Source organism: Sciurus vulgaris, assembly GCF_902686455.1.
Source record: "Sciurus vulgaris genome assembly, contig: HiC_scaffold_607_arrow_ctg1, whole genome shotgun sequence".
Classification (NCBI taxonomy): Eukaryota; Metazoa; Chordata; class Mammalia; order Rodentia; family Sciuridae; genus Sciurus; species Sciurus vulgaris.
Window position 1 is genome coordinate 1 of NW_027632414.1, and position 23,727 is coordinate 23,727.

General features: G+C 42.6%; 2 pseudogenes across 2 annotated transcripts; both read right to left on the bottom strand.

Annotated features, from left to right (window-relative positions):
• Positions 1-3,312: 3,312 nt before the first annotated feature.
• On the bottom strand, positions 3,313-4,229 carry LOC306652811 (olfactory receptor 7A10-like; annotated as a pseudogene). Its single transcript has one exon. The product of its transcript is annotated as an olfactory receptor 7A10-like (transcript).
• A 7,031-nt stretch (positions 4,230-11,260) lies between these two features.
• Positions 11,261-12,191, bottom strand: LOC306652810 (olfactory receptor 7A40-like; annotated as a pseudogene). Its single transcript has one exon. The product of its transcript is annotated as an olfactory receptor 7A40-like (transcript).
• Positions 12,192-23,727: the final 11,536 nt, after the last annotated feature.

Sequence of the window (23,727 nt, forward strand, 5' to 3'; positions counted from 1 at the left end):
CCATTGAATTGCCTCGCCTCCTCTGTCAAAACACTTCATGGCATTCGTATGGGTCCATTTCTGTTTCCATATTCTGTCCCATTGGTATACTTGTAATATTGTCTGTTGATTTCACACTGTTGTGATACTGTTTATTTACTATAGTCCTGCAGACAACATAGCGTCAATCCAAATGTTCTGATCTTTGAAAAAGCTAATCTGAGTTTGTTTTGCCAAATAAACCACAGAACCAGTTCATCAATAAAGTACAATGTGGGATTTTGATTGGGATTGGGAAGAATCCATAGAATATTCTGATGAGGACTTACAGTTTGAATATTTTGAGTGTTCCAATCCATATATAAGAAAACTTTCCATTAGGGGGTTTAATCTTTTTCTAGAGCTGTGCAGCTTCTCTCAAACATATCCTCTGAATATTTTTCTATATTTAGAGCAAAGTGGTTTTAAATGGTGAACCAGCTCTGCATCCCCGGAAGGTATCCCACTTGGTCATGGAATAAAATCATTTTTATACATTGTTAGATATGATTAGTTAATATTATGTGTTTTTCCACAGGTGTTCATGGTAAATACTATTTTGTAGGTTTCTCTCTGGCAAGTTGGGTTTTGTTCTTTTAAATATCATTGTGTGGTTTTGATATCAGAGTAATTCTGATTTCACCAAATGAATTGGGGAGTGGCTCCTCTGCTTCTGCTTTCTATAGAACACGGTAGAGAATGAGATATTTTCCCCTAAAATGTTTGGTAGAATTCACTCTACACCCACATGGACCTTGTGTGGGAGGTAATTCTGATTCATTTCCTTAATAGATGCCTTAACAGATGTAGGGTCATTAAGTGACCTAGTTCTCATTACGTGAGTTTCGGTAAACTGCATCTTTCAAGAATTTGTTCACGTCTTCTTGTTATCTGGACTATGTTATTGTAAACATTCTCAGCTTGCCCCATACTCCGTGAGACAGAAAGCCAAAGGTGGGGGGGAGATGAGTGATTTCCCCCCACAGTTGGGTAAGGCTCTGCTAAATAGTTGCATAGAGTTTTGGCATTTGTTTAGGAGAATAGTTGGTGTATTTTAAAAGGTTGAAATTTTTCAAATTTTCAATTGGTATGTAAATATCATCCATATTTATGGAGGACATTGTAATAATTCAATATATGTATAAAACATATACTGACCTACTCAGGACAATTGGCAGTTTGTGTTCCCTATACATGTAGGAACATTTCTTTGTGTGGAGAATGTTCCACCCTTTCTGTTCCAGATTTTTTAGAAAGTGCATAGTGAACTATTATAAGCTATAATCACCTTGCTTGGTATAGAAGACTAGAACGTTCTCCTCCTATCTGAACCATTGTTCAGCCTCCCTCTGCCTTCCTTCTGCCTTCCCTTTCATCTCTCAGGGTCTCTATTCCGTGCTCTGCTCCTATGCTGGCAATGATCCAGTGTTCCTCCCTGAAACAGTGAGTGGCTAGTAGTTCTCAGACATACAGCCCATGAAGACGTGAACACCTCACCTGCAGGTTGGGCTCCCAGACTTCCTCATTCTCACAGGATCCACACTGTTGACAGAAATCTGTCAGAGTTGTCACTCAAGAGTGTGTGTGTGTGTGTGTGTGTTTGTTTGTGTAGCACACGATTGTACAGACATATGTCCCAACATACATTCTCAAAAGTATCTGTTTCCAACCAAGTCAAAGAATATAACTTTCCCCAAACAACCAGGTGAGCTTTTTCCAACACTTTATCATTAAAAATTACAAAATCAACACTGAGGTGAAAGAATTATGCCAAGAGCATCCCCACTAAATCACATGCATCTGCAAATACCTTTCTGATATTTCTTTTCTTACATGTCTTCCCCTCTACTCATCCCTCCACCCTCCCTCCTATCCCCCATCCATACACCATCCCCCATCCATCCATTCATCCATCCCATATCCATCCATCCATTACATCCATCCACCCATCTCTCCATCTATCCATCCATCTCCCCATACATCCATCTCCTTACCCATGCATCCATCCTTCCACACATCCATCCATCCATCCCCCATTTATCCATCCATCCACCCACCCATCCATCCACCCATCCATCCTGCCACCCATCCATCCATCGATCACCCATCCATCTATCCATCCTCCCACCCATCCATCCGTGCCCCCATCCATCCATCATTCCCCATTCATACATCCATCCATCCCCCCACCAATTCATCCATCCATCCGTGCCCCCATCCATCCATCCATCCCCCATCCACCCATCCATCCTCCATTTATCCATCCATCCACCCACCCGTCCATCCACCCATCCATCCATCCACCTATCCATTCATACATCATGGGAGTTTCTTCCTCCCTAGGCTGCCATGCTGGTTCTCCTTCCAGGGTCATTTTGACTCACTAGGAAATATTTTCTAACTCCTTAGCTCAGTTCTAGGGTTACCTTCTCATTTTGAAATTCCCTGTCACTCAGTGACAACTGGTCACCTTACTCCCATCACTTGGTCATGCGAATGATTTAATAATGGTGCACAAAATATTGTATTAAACTAAACAAGAATTGACAAATATTTTCTGTTGCAATACAAGGAATAGCTGCAGGAAAGCAGGAAGAGAGCCAAAGGAAGAAACAGATGAGAATGAGAGAGAGCAGAATATTAAAGAAGACAGGGAAGGAAACTGCAGGATGTAAATGGAAAGAGACAGGTTCCCCCTCCAACCCAACCAGAGAATCAGGTTTTCTGGCTTTGAGGCTTTGAGCGTGAACATCAGCATCACATTCCCATCCTGGGACCATGGGTAGTCTTTCTTTCCAAACAATATTTTTAGGCCAGTTTTATCTTTTTATTCCAAAGATTGTAGATGAGGGGGCTCATGAAGGAGGCAACGATGGTGAACCTCATCATGGCTGCTGCACTTCTGGGTGAGCTGTGGACAGTCCTAGAACCAAGACACCCTTAGACTTGCACAGTTAAATTGACAATTGTGAGGCAAGACACAAACAGAAAGCACATTGTACTTCTGCTTAGTTGTACAAATTCCACTTCTGAGAAAACAGTGTTAGAGTAAGAAAACTATGACCAACCTGCACACACTCATCTACTACATCTTTACAATAACTGACAGGAGAAATCAACCAAGGCATCCACTGATGGATGAGCAAAAATCACATGTGGTACAAGCATATGGTGGAATATTACTCAGCCAAGGAAAGGATGAAGTCCTGTCACTCAGCACGACTTGGGTGAAACTGGAACTCATCATGTTATGTGGACTCACCAGGCAAAGAAAGATTCTGTCCATAAACACCCTCACAGGTATCTCCTCAGAGCGCGCTTGATGTCCTTATCCCTCAGACTGTAGATGAAGGGGTTCAGCATGGGGGTGACCACACAGTACATCACTGAGGTTACTGCAGTACAGCGTGAGTTTTGGGTCACAGCAGAACTGAGGTACACACCTAGGCTTGTGCCGTAAAATAAGGAGACCACAGAGAGGTGAGATGCACAGGTGGAGAAGGCTTTGTACCTGCCCTGAGCTGATGAGATTGCACGTATGGAGGACACTATCTTGGAATAGGAGTAAAGGATACCAGTGAGGGGACAGCAAGCCAGTAGCAAAGCTGCAAAATACATCACCATCTCATTTGGAAAAGTGTCAGAACAGGCCAGCAGGACCACCTGGTTAAGTTCACAGAAAAAGTGGGGGATTTCCACATGTGTGCAGAAGGAGAGCCAGGACACCATTAAGCTTTGTAATAGAGAATTCAGAACACTCAAGATCCAGCACATCAGAACCAGCAACACACAAAGTTGGTGGTTCATAACGACCTTGTAGTGCAGGGGGTGGCAGATGGCCACATATCTGTCATAGGCCATCACAGTCAGAATAAAGAAGTCCAACCCTACAAAGAGTATGAAAAGTACATCTGGGTGATGCAACCCATGTAGGTGATGGCCTTGCTCCTTGTCTGGATGTTCACCAGCATCTTTGGGATGGTGGTGGAGGTGGAGCAGATGTCCACAAAGGACAGGATGGAGAGGAAGAAGTACATGGGCGTGTGCAGGTGGGAGTCTGAGATGGTGGCCAGGATGATGAGCAGGTTCCCCAGCACAGTGACCAGGTACATGGAGAGGAAAAGCCCAAAGATGAGGGGCTGCAGTTCTGTGTCCTCTGAAAGTCCCAGCAGAAGGAATTCTGAAATCTGTGTGCTATTCCTTGGTTTCATGTGGTTGGTGTGACTCTGAGAGAAAGAGAAAAGATGCATTACTCTCCTTTAATTTCTATTTTACACTCATTTCCATTTTGTAGAAAAGGCACCTTATTATATTTCATCTGAATTTGGTCCCCTTCCAGGCATCACCCTGATTCACTGATAGAAATTCCTTTCGAGTTCTGAGCATTCCCTCAAGATGTCGTGTATTCTACAATTATACTGAGCAATTCCTAGCACATATAAGAACAAAAATTGAATATTTGCCATGTTCAATGAATTATCTAGAAAATGTGTGAACAGGCAGAAAAATGATGGCACAATCCAGTGATGGAGAAAGATGATAAGCAATTTTGAAAACTATGTAGCATTCAGATAAGGAGACACTTGGAAGAAAATGTAACCAGGTCAAAAAGAAGAGAGTGAGTGGAGGGACACTTTTAAAATTGGGCTTCTGAAGAGACCAGCAAAGATGACACATCAGAGTTGAAAAAAAAAAAAAAAAAAAAAGTCTGAAGGAAGACAGAGCAAGTGCCACAGACTGTCAGGGAAGAGTGTCTGGCAGGAGGCAAAGACCATGCCAAGGCCCTGAGGAAGGCGCCCGTTTCAGATGTCCAAGGCCAGCAAGGAAGCCAGTGTGGCAACAGGAAAGAGCAAGAGGGAGAGGGTCAGCTCAGAGGGTGAGATCATAGCAGTGACCAGAGGCTGGGAAGGGAGTGGGGAGGGGAGGACATGGGTGGGCTATTGGACGGTAAAAGCCACAGGGAGGAGATGAAGTCCGAGTGTCCCACAGCACAGCAGGGGACTTGAGTTCCCATATAGTTCGTTTATTTCAAAATAGTTAGAAAACAGGAGTTTGAGTTTCCCTGTCCCTCACAATGACAAATGCTGAAAGACATGAATGGGATGATCACCCCAATATTGTCATTAAACATTGACACATGTATCAAAGTATCACATGGTCCACTATGAATAGATGCAATTGTTATGTGTGAATTAAACATGGAAATTGATTTAAAAGGCGATTCTCCTTGTAATGTCTTCTGTAGGACAGTTCCTTGGTGGTGTGCATCACAAGGGTGATTATGCCTGGTGAGAGCTGCTGTGTGTGTGGCTCCTCAGATCTCAGAGCTGACAGCAGCATGCCGAGTTCACAGTGTCAGCCCCAGTGTTGTGTTTGTTAGCACTGCATGAACATAGAAAGGCACTCTGAAACTCCATCGCTTTAGTTGTAAAATGTTGCACTAATGTCACCCAGTGCATAAGGACCTGGTGGAAAGCAAATGAGGAAACGTGTAGAAAATCTAATTTAACTTACAGTAAGGGGAACAGTGTGGAGGAATGTGGACTGAAGACAATGAAAACCTCTCTGTGCACATGCAAACTCTATGAATCCACACAGGGACCCTGCAGGCTGTGCTCATTGCAGTCCGATCACAGCAGACAAGATGTGGAATTCATCAGTCTATCCATCAGGGCATGAATAGAGAGAGGAAGTGCAAGGAGATACAGAACAGAAGGGAATCATATTCAACTAAGAAACAATGAATCCTGACATTTGCAGCAGCGTGCATGGAAACAGAGCCTGCTGCCATTCATCTGTGGAAGCTAAAATCCTGGCCTTACACAGGAAGAGAGGGGAATCGTGGTCACTGGAGACTGGGAAGTGTAGGAGGGATGGGAGATGGAGGCAGAGGACACAATAACTCCCAAACTCTGAGAGGCAGGAGGAGCCAGCTCTGGGGTCTGCAGCACAGTAGGGGAACTGTGGCCACAGCACCTTCCACACACTTCACAGTAACTACAGGAGCCTGAAGATTCTCAGCATGTAGGAGTGACTAATGCTGGAGGAGAAGCAATGCTGACCACCCTGACTTGCTCATTTCACCCACATGCATCTTCCAAATTACTGTCCTGTACCATGTAAATAGGTAGGAATGTTATGCGTCCATTAAAATACATTTAAAATCGTATTTACCACGTTGAAGAGTGCAGTTGTCTTGTGCCCCTGAAACATCAAGACACATGATTCTGCCCAAAGTTTTCTAATTCACACTATAAATTAGCTGCAGGACTTTTCTTTGGACAGAAGTGCACTGTCACTGTATTTCACCTGTCAACCTGAGTCCTGGCTCTGTGTTAGGAACACCATTAGGACTGTGGAAGCTTGGGGATGATGGTGGGCTGTGTCCTGATGAAGCCATCAGAAGGGCTGGGACCCCACAGGTCAGCAATGCACTGACTCATAACACCTACCAGCCTCCCAGCTGAGCAGTGCAGCAGCCCTGGAGTCTCAGGTGTTCACCAGGGGAGGGTGCGGCTGACCTGGAGTCCAGCTCTGGGCCATCAGGGCCCAGCATCATAAGGGAGTATTGTTCTACATACCACCAGCCTGGAAAAATATCAAAATTGACATTAAAAGTGTCTTTTTTTTTTTTTTTTTTTTTTGCACTATGGGGTTTGAACTCAGGGCCTTGCACTTGTGAGGCAAGCCCTCTACTGACTGAGCTATCTCCCCAGCCCTTAAAAGTAGTTATTTTGTAATGCAAATAATTTTTGTAAGGTCATAACATTAAAAGAAATGATTAGTTTGATCCTCATAATTTGGGCAATGTCTGCATACTACTCCCAGGACCACTTGCCTTGGAACCACACACAGACACACACAGACACACATACACACCACATGTGTTAACACAACGCTCTTCTCCCCACAGCCACACTATTCAACAGGAAGGGATACAAGGCAAGTTGCCAATTTCAGATTAACTTTTCCCTGAAGAATGAAGCAATGATAGTCCGGAACTCCAGTCTGCCAATGTCCCATCACAGGTACCCTTGGAGATCCAGTTTTGTATGGGTCATTATCTGCCCTGATTTATAGAAACAAAAATCATGCTCAATAAACAGAAGGTGATGCTGAGGGAGAACTGCCCAATAAGGCAGGGTCCCTGGGACGCTGGAAGGAAGTGGATGCTTCCTTGATTCTGGTAGCATTCCACCTCCAATGTAACCCCACAGTGGCCAGAAAAGCTGGAAGGGACCAAAACAAAGAATGGACAATCTTTTCAGTGTCCCTATAACACACATATCAAACACCCACATAGGAAAGATGAACACTGTAAGCCAACAATTCATGAAAGGAAGTTTACCAAGGACAAAACAATGCTTTCAGCACTGTTCCCAGGACAGCGGGAGGATGGCCTCCGGAGGCTGCTGCACCTCCCTAGCCATTGTCTCCAGGACTGGGCAACTGTGTGAGGCAGGCCCCCTTCGTATTTTTCTGATATGGTTCTTTACCATGTAATACTTAGGTTTTGTGTTGATCTCTTTTAAAAATAATTGTAAAGCTTTAAGCAACAATGATAGCTGTGTGATCATTGAATACATGTGAGCCATGTGTGATAATCAGTCACACATTGAACTGCTGTGTGTGTGTGTGTGTGTGTGTGTGTGTGTCCAAAGCAAGCAGACCTGGGAGTAGTATGGAATTACCATCTCCATTACCCTCAATGCTGATCACTCCTGTGTGTTGGGAACAATCAGAATCTTCTCTACCAGCAATTTCAAATCCACAACCAGCAGCTGTGACCACGTTACACACTGAGCTAGAGAGCACTAGAGTCATTCCTCCTGTGAGCTCCACCCTGTGTCCCTGGCTGTCCCCTCAGTTCCCTGCATGTCCTCCCAGCTCTGGTAGCCACAGCACCTTCACTTTAAGGACTGATCTCTTATTTGAGTAAAGGTTGTTAAACTGTCACTTTCCTTTTCAGCATCATAAATAAATGAATCAATGAATTAAGCAGGAAAGCAGATCATCCAACAGCCTGGTAACCACAATCTCCCAGGTCAGGCAGTTTTGGTTTGACTCTGGGATAACCTCAGGCCAACGCTCTTGGTGTCCATTCTCTGAACATCTCCTTCAGGGTTTCTTGGGTCTCACTGACCTGGGTGAGCACTCTGAGAGCAAGAAACCACGATGTCCTGTCCAGTCCAAGGTGGAGCATTCTGAGGAACAGCAGAGAGGAGACATACACAGCTCCCCAGACTTCTCATTAGGCATGTCCTCACTGTGGCAACGCTGGGCACGTGAGTCATTCCCCTGCTGGACAGTGTTCTGCACCAAGGACGTTTCTCTTTCCAGGAGATTCTCTATTCCCAGAGACATGGTTCAGAGCCAGGAGAATTCATTCTGTTGCTCCATCTCACGCCCTCTTCTTCCTTCCAGAGATTTAACCTCATGAGCTGAAGTTCTCTCCCAGGTCTGACACATGGAACCTATCTGGATTAGGTCCCTCAGATCTCCACAGCCTTGGGTTGTGTTGGAGACACAGCCCCTGATACCTGCAGGAAGTTTCTATCCCCGTCTTCACCTAAGCTTATAAACCATGGGTACTTCATTCTTGGCTTTATGACACTGTCCCCAGACCAATTAGAACATCCTCTCAATACATGGTCAAAGTTGTCATTTAGGCCTTCGTTGACAAAACCGTTTGGTAATTATACGTGAAAACATTTAGATCTCTCATGCATGAGGCTCTGAGATGAGTACCTTACAAATAGTCTCTTATTTTACACAGAGGTGGCTTCTAGCTGGGTGCACTGTCACCTACCTGTAACCCCCGCTACAGAGGAGGTGGTGGTGAGGGGATCCATGAGCTCAGGAGTTCTGGGCCGGCCCAGGCTCCATGGAAAGGCTCAGCTCATGAAGCTTAGGGAGCCTTGTTCACTAAGTGTCCTGCATCTCCAAGGCATGGACTTCTGGTCAACTTCAGAAAACTGTCCTCCTCTCTGCTCACTGGGGAGTCAGTGGAGGCCAGAGAGGATGCTCACACTTTATTTCCTTTATTATTTTTGTCTTACTTTTCATTGCTACTGACCCACATCTGGTGCAGATTGATGGGATTTACAGTGACCTGCACACCATGCCTGCAGGGGGCACTGGTCATGTCCACCTCCACTCCACTCTCCCTTCCTCCCCACAGCACACAGCACCATCCCCAGCAACACTTCCACTCTAGCTCCTCTGTGTTTAGGTTCCTGTGTGGGAGAGAGAGGGGGTGATATCGGCCTCCTGTTTCTGCCTCAGTCTGATCAGTTCCACATCCTCCTGCTCCATCTGTTTGCTGTCAGTGACAGGATTTCATCCTTCTTTATGTCTGATGCTCCCTCTGGCATATGGGTCACATTTTCTTTACCCTTTTACTGGTTTCCAGGTGCACAGTTGAGTCTATATTTTAAAAATCTGTCTAATAATTTAAAAATATACATTATCTTTACCAGATGTCACCCAGCAGCAGGAGAGATCACTAAAACACATTCATCCAGTGTAACTGAAGCTTTGCACCCTTTGACTAACAGCCCCTTCTTCCCCACACAATCTCCCCACCCTCCATGACCACCTTTCTGCTCTTTTTCCCAGGAGGTCATCTTGTTTAGATTCCACACACAGGTGACATCAGGCAGTGTGTGTCTCTCTGTGCCTGCCTTATTTCTCTACACAGTGTCCTCCAGCTGTAAATGACCACTATTTCTTCTTTATTAAGACTGCAACATTGTTCTGTGTATATAGAGCTCTTATTATAATCATACACAATAGTGGGAATCATTATGCCAGATTCAGACATGTATGTCACATGATTCCATCAATATCAGTCCCAGTACCTTCCTTGTCCCGCCCCCCTCCCATTCCTTGATCTGCTATTCTACTCAATTGATCTCCCTTCTAGTATTATGGGTATTATATTGTTCTTTAATTAGTGTGTGTGTGTGTGTATGTATATATATATATATATAATATATATATATATATATATATAAAACCAAATATCTGTGGTTCACTGTGGTACATTAGAAAGTGACTATTGTTGAGTTTCCATTCCAGGCAACCAGGGCAGGCGGGAAGAATAGGCATGTGTATAGGGGACACTGTGTGACCCATGCACAACCTCCTGGCCAAGGCACAGCAGGGCAGGTTTCAAGTTCTTATGGAAGCCCTCCTTTGCTCATGAGCTTGAACAGAGTTTAGAACATAAAAGATGAAGTGAAAATTAAGTTACAGTAGATGTACACACAGTTCACTCATATGCAATTTAATGTTTACAACAAAAAACTTTTAATGGGTGAGATATTTTGTTAATGTTGAAGAAGTCATGATTTTCCTCAGAACCAGGAATTGTTAAACAAGAAGAATGACTTTATGTCCTGAACAGTAAGAACTTTATGCTAAATCCTTCAGTCACTGAATAAACCCCTTATGCATGGAAGCCAAGATTTCACATTTCAACGAGTAGATGTGCAGCATGAGAAATAGATCTTTCATGGAGGTGTGACTGGAAACTCAAGGTCTGATTGAAGTTGAAAATGTAAGATCCTCTCTGACTCTAAGACCACGTTGAGTCACTGATTTGTGTAATTTGCCCTTCTGTGTGTTTTTAGTGTAAACATGTTAGAATATTCATGTTTAATGTGTATTTGATTGCAATGTTTCATTATTACTCCTTACCATGGAATACACCATGTGTTGAAAACTGTGCTGAATAAGAGCATCATATACCTGTGACTATAAAATCCCTGATAACCTGTAAGGTCACTGGTATTTTGAAGTTTGGATCATAACATAGACCAGGTAAGGCAGCTTTGCAGACAGCAATAAGGAACAGAACATCAAAAATTGTGGTCCCAGGTCTTTCTCTACAATAAAATGCCATAAATGACCCCAACTGCAAGTGGAGTTTATTCCACATGACAAGTGCAACTTCTCTCTGTGAGAATGACAGGAATCTCCAAACTGCCTCTGATCTGAGATCTGGAAGAACACAGGAAAGTAGAAAACTGAGAGAGAGAAAAATATTGGCTGACAGAGCAGAAAACTTATTAATGAGATTGCTTCCATTTGACAAAGAAGTTGAAATGATAGAAATCAAGACTACAGGAAATAAATGGAAAGAGCACATTCTATGTCAGTATCTGATTAAGGAACTGTGATTTCTGGCTCTGCAGGTTAGCACCCTGGGACCACAGGCAGTTCCTGAAAAAGGTCTCCTCTAGAGCTTCCCACTGAAGAGTCTTCTCAGAGCTCCTGTAATGTCCTTATTCCTCAGACTGTAGATAAAGGGGTTCAGCATGGGGGTGACCACGGAGTACATCACTGAGGCTGTGGCACTGGAGTGTGAGTTGTGTGTAGCAGATGAACTAAAGTACACCCCTAGGCAAGTGCAATAGAATAAGGAGACCACAGAGAGGTGAGATGCACAGGTGGAGAATGCTTTGTATTTGCCCTGAGCAGAGGAGATTGCATGGATGGAGGACACTATCTTGGAGTAGGAGTAAAGGATGCCAGCAAGGGGGCCACAAAACAGCAATCCTGCTGCAAAATACATCACCATGTCATTTGGAAAAGTGTCAGAACAGGCCAGAAGGACCACCTGATTAAGTACACAGAAAAAGTGGGGGATTTCCATGTCTGTGCAGAAGGACAGCCGCAACGCCATTAAGCTTTGCAACATGGAATTCAGGGCACTGGTGATCCAGGATGCCAGCACCAGCAACACACAGAGTCGGCGATTCATGATGACTGTGTAGTGCAGAGGGTGACAGATAGCTATGAAGTGATCATAAGCCATCACAGTCAGAAGGAAATTGTCCAAAACTCCAAAGAGTATGAAAAAAATATATTTATAGGATGCATCCCTCATATGCTATGACCTTGCTCCTTGTCTGGATGTTCACCAGCATCTTTGGGATGGTGGTGGAGGTGAAGCAGATGTCCACAAAGGACAGGTTGGAGAGGAAGAAGTACATGGGTGTGTGCAGGTGGGAGTCTGAGACGGTGGCCAGGATGATGAGCAGGTTCCCCAGCACAGTGACCAGGTAAATGGAGAGGAAAAGCCCCAAGAGGAAAGACTGCAGTTCTGGTTCCTCTGAAATTCCCAGAAGAAGGAATTCTGAAATCTGTGTCTCATTCTCTGTCCCCATGTGGTTTTTTCTCTTTAAAAGACAGACAGACAGAGAAAGAGAGAGAGAGAGAGAGAGAGAGAGAGAGAGAGAGAGAGAGAACATGGCACAGTTTTTTTATTGAATAACTTGACATACATATTATCATTTCCATTTGACACTGGAGACACAATTCCTCTGCTTTCTGCGTTAATCTGCTCCCTTTAAGGGATCCTTTGCCATCTCTGACTTGGAATTCGTATCACCCTCACACTTTCCCCAGCAGATTATGTATTCAATAGTATGAATTTATTTCATGACTTTATGTAAATTAATTTAGTGATGATCATGTCCCATGATGTACCAGAGCCATGATGGATCAGGGCTAAAAACCAAGTATTCCTAACACCTGAAGGAGAAGTAACACCAGCAAACACAAGGAGGCAAGGAAATAATCGTGTGGCAAGTGCAATGCGACATTACTATGAAGGAAAGAAAGCAGCTGTGAAGGAGAAGGCAGAGAGGGGGTCTCATTTTATACTGGGTATCCAGGCCAGACCAGCCAGTAAGTGACATTTGGAAAGAGACCTTCAGGAAGATAAGGTGGGAGCCACCGTCTGCAGAGAGTCCATAAGAGTAAGGAGAGGGTGACATGCACTGGCATCAGACAAGAAGGAAGAACAAAGCCGCCTTGCTCTTGATGAAGCTCCATGCAAGCAGACTCTGTCCAGGTCTCCTGCAGGGCCTTTCATGAAGCTGGTTGACAAGGTGCCTCTGTGGAGTTAAATGTAATCCAGGTTTATTACCATCTGCTGCCTGAAGTCCTGACCTCTGTAGTACAAGTTACCTTTTGGAATCTGTTGAATCCAGGTTCCCCTTTTCTGAAACCTGCTCTCACCTTTATAGGCAGACACACACAAACACACAATCCCAAAACACACCAGAAGTCCTGCTCTCCTGGGCCTGTGCCTCTCATACCCAGTCCCACTATGCAAAGGAATGGATGCCTGGCAAGCTGTCTGCATCAATGCATCAGTGTGCAAAGTGGGTACAAGATGGTACCCAGCTCCACCTTTATGTATATCCATAAAGCACCAATTAAAAGAACTATAAGTGAACAGACAGAAGACCAGTAGGGTAGAGAAAGAGGAACAGGAAAGGGAAAAAGGAAGTACTGAAGACCAGAATGGAGCAAATTACATCCCTGCATGTGACTATTTGAAAATTACCCAATATTATGTATAACTACAATGCACCATTACAACACTTAGAAAAGGAAACAGACAAGAAAAAGTGGTGCCCAGGAATTCCAGCTTGAAAATCTCCCACACACATGGAACCTGGGGGATCCTTTTGGCACAGCCATTTTCCACCCTGTGGTTAAAGGAATTGGAGAAATCTGCTCAACTAGAGAGAAATTAAAAGACCTTCAGGGGAAAAACACTAATGAGCTCAGTCCCCAAGGGACTGTGTGGAAGAAAACACTCCCTGTTTCTGGCAACCTCCAAGTACAATGACACCCCCCATGGACCAGGAAGCATGCACAAAATGGCAATAACAAATTCCTCAAAGTCCAAATAAATAATAATAACTTGTTGGTCCAAAACATTTACAGGTGGAATATTCATGTAGGAAAAAAAAGTGTGAAGGGAATAATGCAGCAGAAATTCAAAACAGGATATACACAAAGAGCAACAAAATATGGCTATTTTCATATAAAATACTAGAAGAGGATTTGTTTCTGTGACATTCAATATAGATTTCAGTGATTCGTTTTTTTAATGTTTTATTGCATTTGTGTTTGACACATAATGGTGGGGTATGACATGTATATATTGTGTAATAATATAACTGGGATAATTATATACCATCACCTCAAATATTTGTTATTTTGTCATGCTGAGAATAATCAAAATCCTCCCTTCCATTTATTCTGAAATGCACATTGCTGCCAAGTGCAGGCACCACCTGTGCAATAGATTCCAAACATTTTTCCTTGGTGTGACTATAATGTTGTAACTGTTAATTGGAATTTCCCCACTATTACTTCTTAGTTTCCATCATCTACTTCCTGCTTCTCTGAATCAACATTTTAGTTTCCACAGTAAAAACCAGTTGATATTTCTCATTCTGTGAAATAAGCAGGGCACAAAAAGATTAATACCCGCTGGTCACTGTATGGACAGCAGCAGAGGCAGGCCCTCCCTGGTTTTTCTGGTGAGGTTCACTTTCTGGGTTTTTCCTGGGCTTTCTGTTCTGAACTCTTTGAACAAATCCAATGGGCTCACTCTAGTCCTGGTTATGGTCTTCTTCCAAGATGCCAAGGCCATTTTCTATAAAATCTTGCACATGCCATGACGCTCATCCTTTTACACTGAATACAATCCTGCCTGTGACTCATCCCTACACAGCACAGCGCATACACAGCTATTACCAGAAACTGGCTGTCGTTGGCATCATGGAACAGGATCCAAGAGGGTGGACTTTGCCTGCTTCACTCACCTTTTTGACTCATAGCAGTGTGTGAATGTGTGCACATTCCATAGGTTCAAACCAGAGAGAAGTGATCCAAGAAAGAGTAGTGGGGAAGTAGAAGCAGGGTGAGCTGAGTGACCTCAAAACAAATGCACGAGGCAAAACTGAACACAGCATCAAGCACTAAATAAAAGAAGATGGAAAATATCAACACTTCTATGCCATCATGATGAACTAATAACTAAGTTGGCACAAACCTGGGCATAAAGAGGCATAATACAGAATGCTCCTTGAATGTGTGGCACAGAGAGAAGCTCATTTGGTGGGTGCATCAGAAATTCTGCCTCGGTGCATGTGAACACAGAAACCATGACACGGCTGTAATTCAAATTTGTTGGAAAAGTTTGAATACTTAGATAAAACTGGCATCACTGGCCACCTATAGGAAAATAAAATCTCCCAGTTCACATATCTTAGAGAACTTCACATACATGCGTGTTCTTTCACTAAAGCAAGTTCAGAATAATTTTTCGATATGACCCTATTTGAATAAAGGCATTACATTAAACCATTGGCATTTAGGGTTGCTTGATATGTAGCAATATCTAACCATCACAATGAACAAAGGAAACAGAATGGATGGCAAGAATAATAATCTGCTACCTCATTATTTGACATTTGTTATAAATTTTAAAAAGACAGTATTCCCAGCTGTGTGCTAAAGGTCAGGTAACATAGTCACAGGCTGCAAGGGTGAGGGCTTGGATACCTGATACTTGGATTCCTTCCCCTATTTTATCTACCATCCACAAGAAGCTCTTACCTAAGAAAGCTCATACACATGCGCACACATTCACTAATACTGTTCTCACCTGACCCACTTGCTTGAAGGGAGGGGCCATCGAACCTCTGTGGAGGGGAAGATAGTAAATGTCTCACGCTTCACATGCCAGATGGTCTCTCACAGTGACTCAGCTCTGCCATAATGTGGAAACCATCACAGACAGTACACAAAGGAGCAGGTGTGACTGTCTCCCAATAAAACTTTACACAGGGAGACCAAAAAGTGAACTCGATGTGAATCAAAACCACAGTGAAATGGAGGAACTTTAGGTTATGAAGAGGAAAGTGAGAGGGAGGAGGGGCGTCTGAAAAATGGTGGAATGAGACAGATATCATACCCTATGTACACGTATGATTACACAAATGGTGTGAATCTACCTCGTGCACAACCACAGAAACGAAGAGATGTACTCCATTTGTGTACAATGAATCAAAATTCAGTCTGTAAAAATAAAAAGAAAATTTTAAAAAGTTAAATATGGCTGTGTGCAGGCGCACACACCTGTAATCCCAGCGGCTTGGGAGGCTCAGGCAGAAGGATCACAAGTGTCAGGCCAACCTCAGCAACTTAGTGAGGTCCTAAGCCACTCAGTGAGACCATGTCTTAAATGAAAATAAAAAAAGGGCCAGGGATGTAGCTCAGTGGTTAATTGACCCTGGGTTGAATCTCTGATACCAAAAAAAGTGAAATATGGAGTTACTATATTTCTCAGCAATTCCCCACCTAGTTATGTACCCAGGAGAGTAGAAAGCGTGGGTCTGCACAAAATCTTATGCATGCATGTTCATATAAGCACCATTCATAAGTAAAAAATGGAAACAGCCCAAGTCCATCAACTGATGAATGCAGTAAGAAAATGTGGTATATTCATGTAATAGAATATTATTCAACCATGAACAGTAACAAGGTGCTCATTCATTCTGCAAAACTGATGAACCTTAAAAAATATGCTAAATGTAAAGAAGCCAGTCATGAAAAACTACACACCATATGGTTCCATTTATGAAATGTTCAGAAAAAGTACGTTAGTGTTTGCCAAGGGCTCTAGGGTAGGAAGGAATGAGTTCAGTCATTGGGTTTCTTTGGAAGTTGATGAAAATGTTCTGGAGGTCAATACTTGTGATAGTTGCACTACTCTGTGAATAAACTGAAACATTCCCTTTGAAAGGGTGGATTTTGTCATTTGTGATCGACATCTCATTCTAAAAACAGAAAATAAATAAGAATAATAGTGCCACCTCCCCCCACAAAAAAAGAAAACAAAACCACAGTGAGATGCACTTCACACCTCTTCAGATGAACCTAGAAAGACTAATCAGCATGATTTCACTTGCAGGGGGAACTTGATAAAGCTGATCTCATGGAAGCTGAAAGAAGAATGGTGTCTGAATGGGAGAGGCACGAGGGGTAATGGAGAGAAGTCGGTCAATGGATACAATGTTAGTCAGATGGGAGGAATAACTCTGGTGTTCTGGTGTGATTAAAGCTAATAATATATAATATGTATATTACCTATGAGATTATATGAGATTGGCTCACTTGATAACAAGGGCAGAGTATTTCCACAATGGCTGTGTGCAGCCTGCAGAGCCAGAGAAGCCAAGTTTGGGCCTCAGTCCAAGAAGCCAGAGGCCTCAGTGCCAGGGAGGCCAGTGGTGCACCAGTCAGTACACGATGAGAGACACCAAGACCCCAGAGGTTGCTGGTTCCAGTGGACGAGGCCAAGGCTTGAGATACTGGAGTCGGATGCCCAGCAACAGCAGCAGAGAGAACACGCCTGCTGCAGTAGGAAGAGGCAGCAGAGAGCTTCCCCTTGTTCTGTTCTCCTGTTCATTGCAGACGCCCAGACAGTTGGATGGTGGTGCTCACATGGGGAGAAGCTTCATCCTTCTGTCCATTGACTCAATGACAATCTTCTCTGCAAACATTCTCCCAGAGAAAGAGAAATGAAATTTAAAAATTTTCATGGAATCCCTTAATCTACTCAAGTAGACACCCAAAGTTAGCCACCCTCTTGTCCATGTCTAAAGTCACACAGAAGGAAATGCATTCATATCAGGCAAGGCAGGGCAAGACCCCCAGTAGTGGGTAGGGTTGTATGTCCTCCTGTAGAAAATGGAGTGATAACTAGTCAAAAAATATAAAACAAACTCTCCAAGGGCAGAATCAGAAGCAAACATTTTATATTTCTGGTGGCAAGAAACATTTGTGAATTACAATCTATGGATTTGTACCAGGAATGATTAGAAGCAAAGGAGAAATAATTTGATGCACCAAGAAACATCAGCTCTATGGATTTCTCAAGAGTAGCATAAGTAAAGCAGCTTAAAATAGTTTGAAAATACTTACTGTGCCTACTTAGACCCCTCATGAGTGGGTCAGAGATGGCGTCCATGAGTCCAAGAAGCATAGGGTGGGTGGTGGACTCAGGCTCTGAGCTGCCTGCCTGGATCCTGGGACCACGTCCCCTCCGTCACCATTCACTGTCTCCCAGGAGCAGGACAGTGCTGGACTCACTTCTCTGCCAGGATACTCTTGTGATGTCACAGTGACCTGAGCTAATAAGGAGCAAGGTGATGGTCATGTCACATGGTTTTTCTCTGTGGAGCATCTCTGCTGGGCAGGTAGTTTCTTGTGAGCCTATGACTTAGTTCACACAGAACCTCCATGGAGAAGAGGGAATCTACCAAGTTTATATATTAGGAGCCAAGGTCAATTAGTTTGATTTCCTGTCATGAGGGAATTGTAGATGCAGCAAGTGTCAACTTGTTTAGGCAGAAGCTGAACTTCCGAGTCTGATCTGACCACCTAAAATCAGAACAGAGGTGATGGAGGTGTTCATGGTGGAGAAGTTCTCAAAATACCTGAACCTGACTCTTATCCACATCATAGCCTCGATGTTCCATGCATCATGCACAGACCAGGATGGCCATCAACATTGAATGCTACTAACAAATGCACTGAGTGGCCCTATACATGCCAAATCACAAATCACTGTCTCCATTTGAACAAGATTCCCAAGCAATTCATATTCACACTGAAGCTGGAGAAGTTCTGATCTGGTGTCCTCGAACTTTTCCCTGTTGACATTTGTGCTAGATAATACCTTGTGATATGGTATCCTGTCTCTTCTAGGATGTTGAGAAGCATCCCTGGATTCAGCCTGCTAGGTTCAGTACCAACTACCCAGCTATTACAATCCAAACTTTCTCCAGATATTTGCAAGTGTCTCCTGAAGGCACAGTCACCCCTGGTGGAGCCTGCCAACCTGGAGCAGAACTGGGAACGTCTTGATGGAATTCCCAACAAAGTTCAATTCAGGGCAGATGTATTAGTATTTTGATGCACATTTCCACAAATGTAACATGAGTCCCTAGTAGTAATGAGTTATAATGAACACCTGAAAAATAAAATGAGTGTACAGTAGATTCTAACTTCAGTCCACAGTGCCTTAAAACATCCAAATGTACCTCTTAGAACTACCAGATGTTTTGTAACATGACTGCATGACCGATGTGACCCTACAATATGTACAATGAGAAAAATGAGAAATTACAAGCCAATTATGTATGATTTCTAAAAATGTATAACTGTCATGAACAACTAATTAGAACAAATAAAAATTTAAAAAACCAAATGTGCCATTTTAATTTTTTTTTACAAAGAGTAAATGACAATGCCTACATTGTATTCCAAGCATGAACCTCTCTGTGCTTTACAGACATGAAGATGAGTTGTAGAAACCTCGTGGTTTTTTAATAAGTAGACACAATTCTCTCTCTTGATGAAAAGAAATTCTCTGAAGGGAGATGAAATTCTCTGAATTCATTGAGAGCTGTGTTGCCTCACAAGCTGGGGCTCGAAGTTTCCAAGTCATCTTGCAAAGTCAGGTATCTTGGACTTTGAGGGAAATTGTAGCTAAGGATTGGGCAAAGGTGCTGAGGCTGTTATCTTCTGGGAATCAGGAGGCTTAATGGAGAAGGAGCAATAATGACTGGAGTCCCCTGATTTCTAACGCTCCCTTGGGAACAGAGAACAAGCAGGACAATTATCCTTTCAGCTCTGACCAGTGTCCCACAGGGCCATCATGTGCTCAGGGTTTGCAGTAATAAGAGTAGATGTACCTAATGAGCAGAGAGATGGAACTATAAATAGATCCTCTGCTGCTGTCTCTCAGCAAAGTCCTGGTCTGGACAGGACATTCTGGAGCACTAGGTGTATTAGGGGACTAGTGCTTCACTCCATCCTGCCATCTTGTCTGTGACGGAGCTTCAGACTCCATCATCAACCAACCAGGAGGAGTCCATGCAGAAACGACCTTCTCAGAATCCCCATCCAGGTGAGTCTGAGATCCCAGCAGGTACTGCAGGAAAGGTTCAGCAGGATAGAAGCTGACAAAATTGACCTAGGTTATCCGAGAGCCAAACCAGCCCAGCACAGAGCTGAGAGAACACTAAGTGTACCTACTTAACTAACTCATTTGCAACTTATTCTACATTTTATGAAGAGAGGTGTCTTTTAGACATTTGAATGCACAAATCCTTATTGACAGTTATGTGATGGGAATAGAATTCTATTTGCATGAGACTGAAGAAATGGCATAAGGTATTTCCCATATAATAGAGTATATCTCAGGGGTTTTGCAATTTGGGAGTAGGAAAATTGATTATTAAGGTGTGGAAGTCAGTGCTGTGAAGCAAGAATATTTTTTCTTTAATGTTCGCCATGGAATATGTCTGAGCCTGGTCCTGTACTCATTACAGCTCCTGGCAATGGATCACTTACTAATACTGCCTAGAAACAGTTCCTGAGAAATAAATTTCACAAGGCCTTCTTTCATGCATCATATTCACATGCAGAAAAAAACAGCTGTATCTGACACGCAAAAGGAAACCAAGTGCTTTTGTTACTGAAGAGGTAGAGCATATTCTGTTAGCACTTTTCTTTCTCTTTCCATTTCCACATTCTTTGTGAAAGTATTTTGTGGGCACTGAGTGCTTTTATATTTTGATGTGATTCTTCCCAAAGGAAAAAGTGGAGACTCTACCCTAATTTTGCTGGTTGCTGTTGAGTCCTTTTGCATTGGTCTTGCCACGTGGTGAGGGGGTAAGTAGAAGTTCATGGATTTCACCTGGTCAAGTCCATCAGTCATATCTCAGATCCATCCCCTCTGTCACTTGTTAAATTTAGGAAGTTCCTCTACATAATCTGTTGCAACCCATTTTCTTATATGCCTTTTGCCATTTGCTTTCACATCTGTTTTTCCTCATAAGTTTTTTTTTTTTTTTTTTGGCTTTTGGCATTGGTTCTAATGTTTTTGTTGTTTGTTCTATTTAGTTATACATGACAGCAGAATGCATTTTGATTCATTGTACACAAATGGAGTACAACTTTTCATTTCCCTGGTTGTACAAGATGTGGAGTCACACCATTCCTGTAACACATGGTAATGATGTTTCTCTCCTTCCACCATCTTTCCTTCCCCTCATTACCTTCTACACAATCCAACATTCCTCCATTCTTTCCTTACCTATTTTCCCCCCATGGTAGGTGAAATAAATCAATCCCAAAAAACCAAAGGCATAATTTTTCTCTGCTAAGTGGATATTGGTTCTAATTTTATAACTAGCTTTCACTTTCCACCTTCTTGTGGGCATATGCTTTTGCATCCAACTGCAGGTCACCCATGTCTTTCTGACAGATGTTTTCATACACAGAAGCTTCACTGTGTTCGTGCACACAGCCTTTCTGTACAAGTGGTATCAAAAATCAGCATCTGAGGTTCCCCATGGGTAAGGAAGGAGAGACTGCATGTAACACGTCTAGCTCACCTATATGGTAAGACTCCTAGAGGCATCTATTGGAATACTTTAATCATGGTAACTACTCAATTTCATTATTCTGGCCAGTGTCATGAGCACATTTGATTCTATTTATATATTTATTTATTTATTTATTTATTTATATATTTTTAGAGGAGGAAGAGTTTATTTGAGGGCTCACAGTTTGAGTTCTCAGTCCATCTGCAGCCAGCTCCATTACTTGGGCTCCAGGTGAGGCTGAATATGGCAGAAGAGTATGGAAAAGCAACTCACATGATGATCAGAAAGAGAGAGACATCTCCACTTGCCAGATACATGTATATACCCCAAGCCACACCCACAAGCCACACCCCCAATACGCTACCTCCTCTATCCACACCCACCTGCCTCCAGTTACCACTCAGTCCTATCAGGTGATTAATTCACTGATTGAATTCAGGCTCTCACAACCCAATCCTGTCTTCTCGGAAGCACCGTCTCACACATGAGCTTTCAGGGGACACCTCATATCTAAACCATAACATCCATAAATGTATAGTATGTCAAAATAATACTTGTCATGTATAAGAAAAAAAGCTGATGTATATTCATGGTAATACAAAAAAACTTAAATAGCTTTGAAAAGTTCAATATGTAAGAAGCTAATGACAATGATAATAAAGGTCTGCCTCATATTGAGACCACAACGATGCTATCAACTTAAGATACAATTAACACAACTTTAATTTGGTCATGTTTGTGGATTATCATACAGATTCTTCTTTAAATTTTTGTATAAATAGGAGAAAGGCAAAAACAGTAAATTAAGGAAGAACTGAGAGAAAAAAAAAGATTATCTATTAAGCTCGCAGAGTCCCATTTTGGGTATTTCTTTTTTCACTCTTTTTTTTTTTTTTTATAAAATTGAGATCAGCAGAGTGAGGTGGCACATGCCTGTAATCCCAGTGGTGTGGGAGGCTGAGACAGGAGGAACTTGATTTCAAAACTGGCCTCAGCAATGACAAAGGGCTAAGCAACTCAGTGAGACCCTGTCTCTAAATAAAATGCAAAGTAGGGCTGGGGATGTGGCTCAATGGTTGAGTGCCTGAGTTCAATCCCCAGTAATCCAAAATAAAAAAGAGATAATCTTTTAAATATTATTTGTGTGCACATATGTGGGCTATTTTTATTATATAACATTTTATCATAAACTTTCCTTATATTGAAAACAAGGTGTAAGGCTTAAATTAGGTCAATTTGAATACTGTTATCTGCCACCACTCAAAAGCATAAACCATACATTTGGAAGTGATCTTCAAGACCATGGAGCCTCATTTTACACGAGCAAAACAGGAATCCAGGCTAAGGTCTCTTGGCTGGAAACTGTACACATATCTGCTCAGTCGTATGGTCCCCACCAAATGTGTTTGTCCATTTATATTTGTAAAGGAATAAATGACAATTTTAGATGTTATTTCATCCACTGTTGAAAATGTATCTGTTTTTATTATTTTATTTTCAGGTCTTTGTCAATTAAATCTTGAATGAGAGACTCATTGACAGGATTGACAGGATGAAATTATTGGTTTTTTTATTTATTCATTGAGAATTGATTCTAGGTTTCTATTCAGTTCCTGAGAACCTTACCCTCTCTCCATCAGCCAGGGGGCAGATGCAGATGGGGTCTCTCCTCCACCTGCTCTGACTCACTGTCTGCCACCGTGACCTTGTTTGGTACCTGGATGTGTGCAGCAAGACTGTCCTAGGCCCCTGCATGGTTCACCCCTCCTGCCAGGTCAGGCCTCTGCAGACCACCTCAGGGCACCCACCTCTCCTGCTCAAACATCACCTTTACCTCTCTTACCTGGACCCAATAGGAATATAGCACCTCCATCTCCTTCCCTTCTTACCTGTCCATATTTGATTCATGGCAATAATATCATGCAATACATTCTGGGGTCATTTCTTTTTAATTTTAACTGATACATAATAATTACATACATGTATTAATGGACTGCCATGTGATGTTTTAAGATATAAATACCTTTTTAGTGTTCAAGTTATCTTCTCAAGCATGTATGATTCCTTTTGGGGGAAAGCACTAATATTCTGTATGTATTTTTCAAAATCATGTGTGTGCTTCTGTTCTTCCTCTATGATTGGATTTTAGGTGTTTCAGTCTTTTCGCACACTGTGCTCATGATCTGGACAGTGCCAGGAACATGGTAGCAACTCAATATACATTCCTCAAGGGCATGAAAGTTGCTTATTAAAACTGTAGTACAAACAGCATATTGAGGAAAAGATACAGAGGGAATCTGGTTCCTAATCACAGATGGCCCATATGCAACAGAATGAAACTAAACCCCTATCTCTCACCCTGCACAAAAATCAACTCAAAATGGATCAAGGACCTTGAAATCAGACCAGAGACCCTGCATCTTATAGAAGAAAAAGT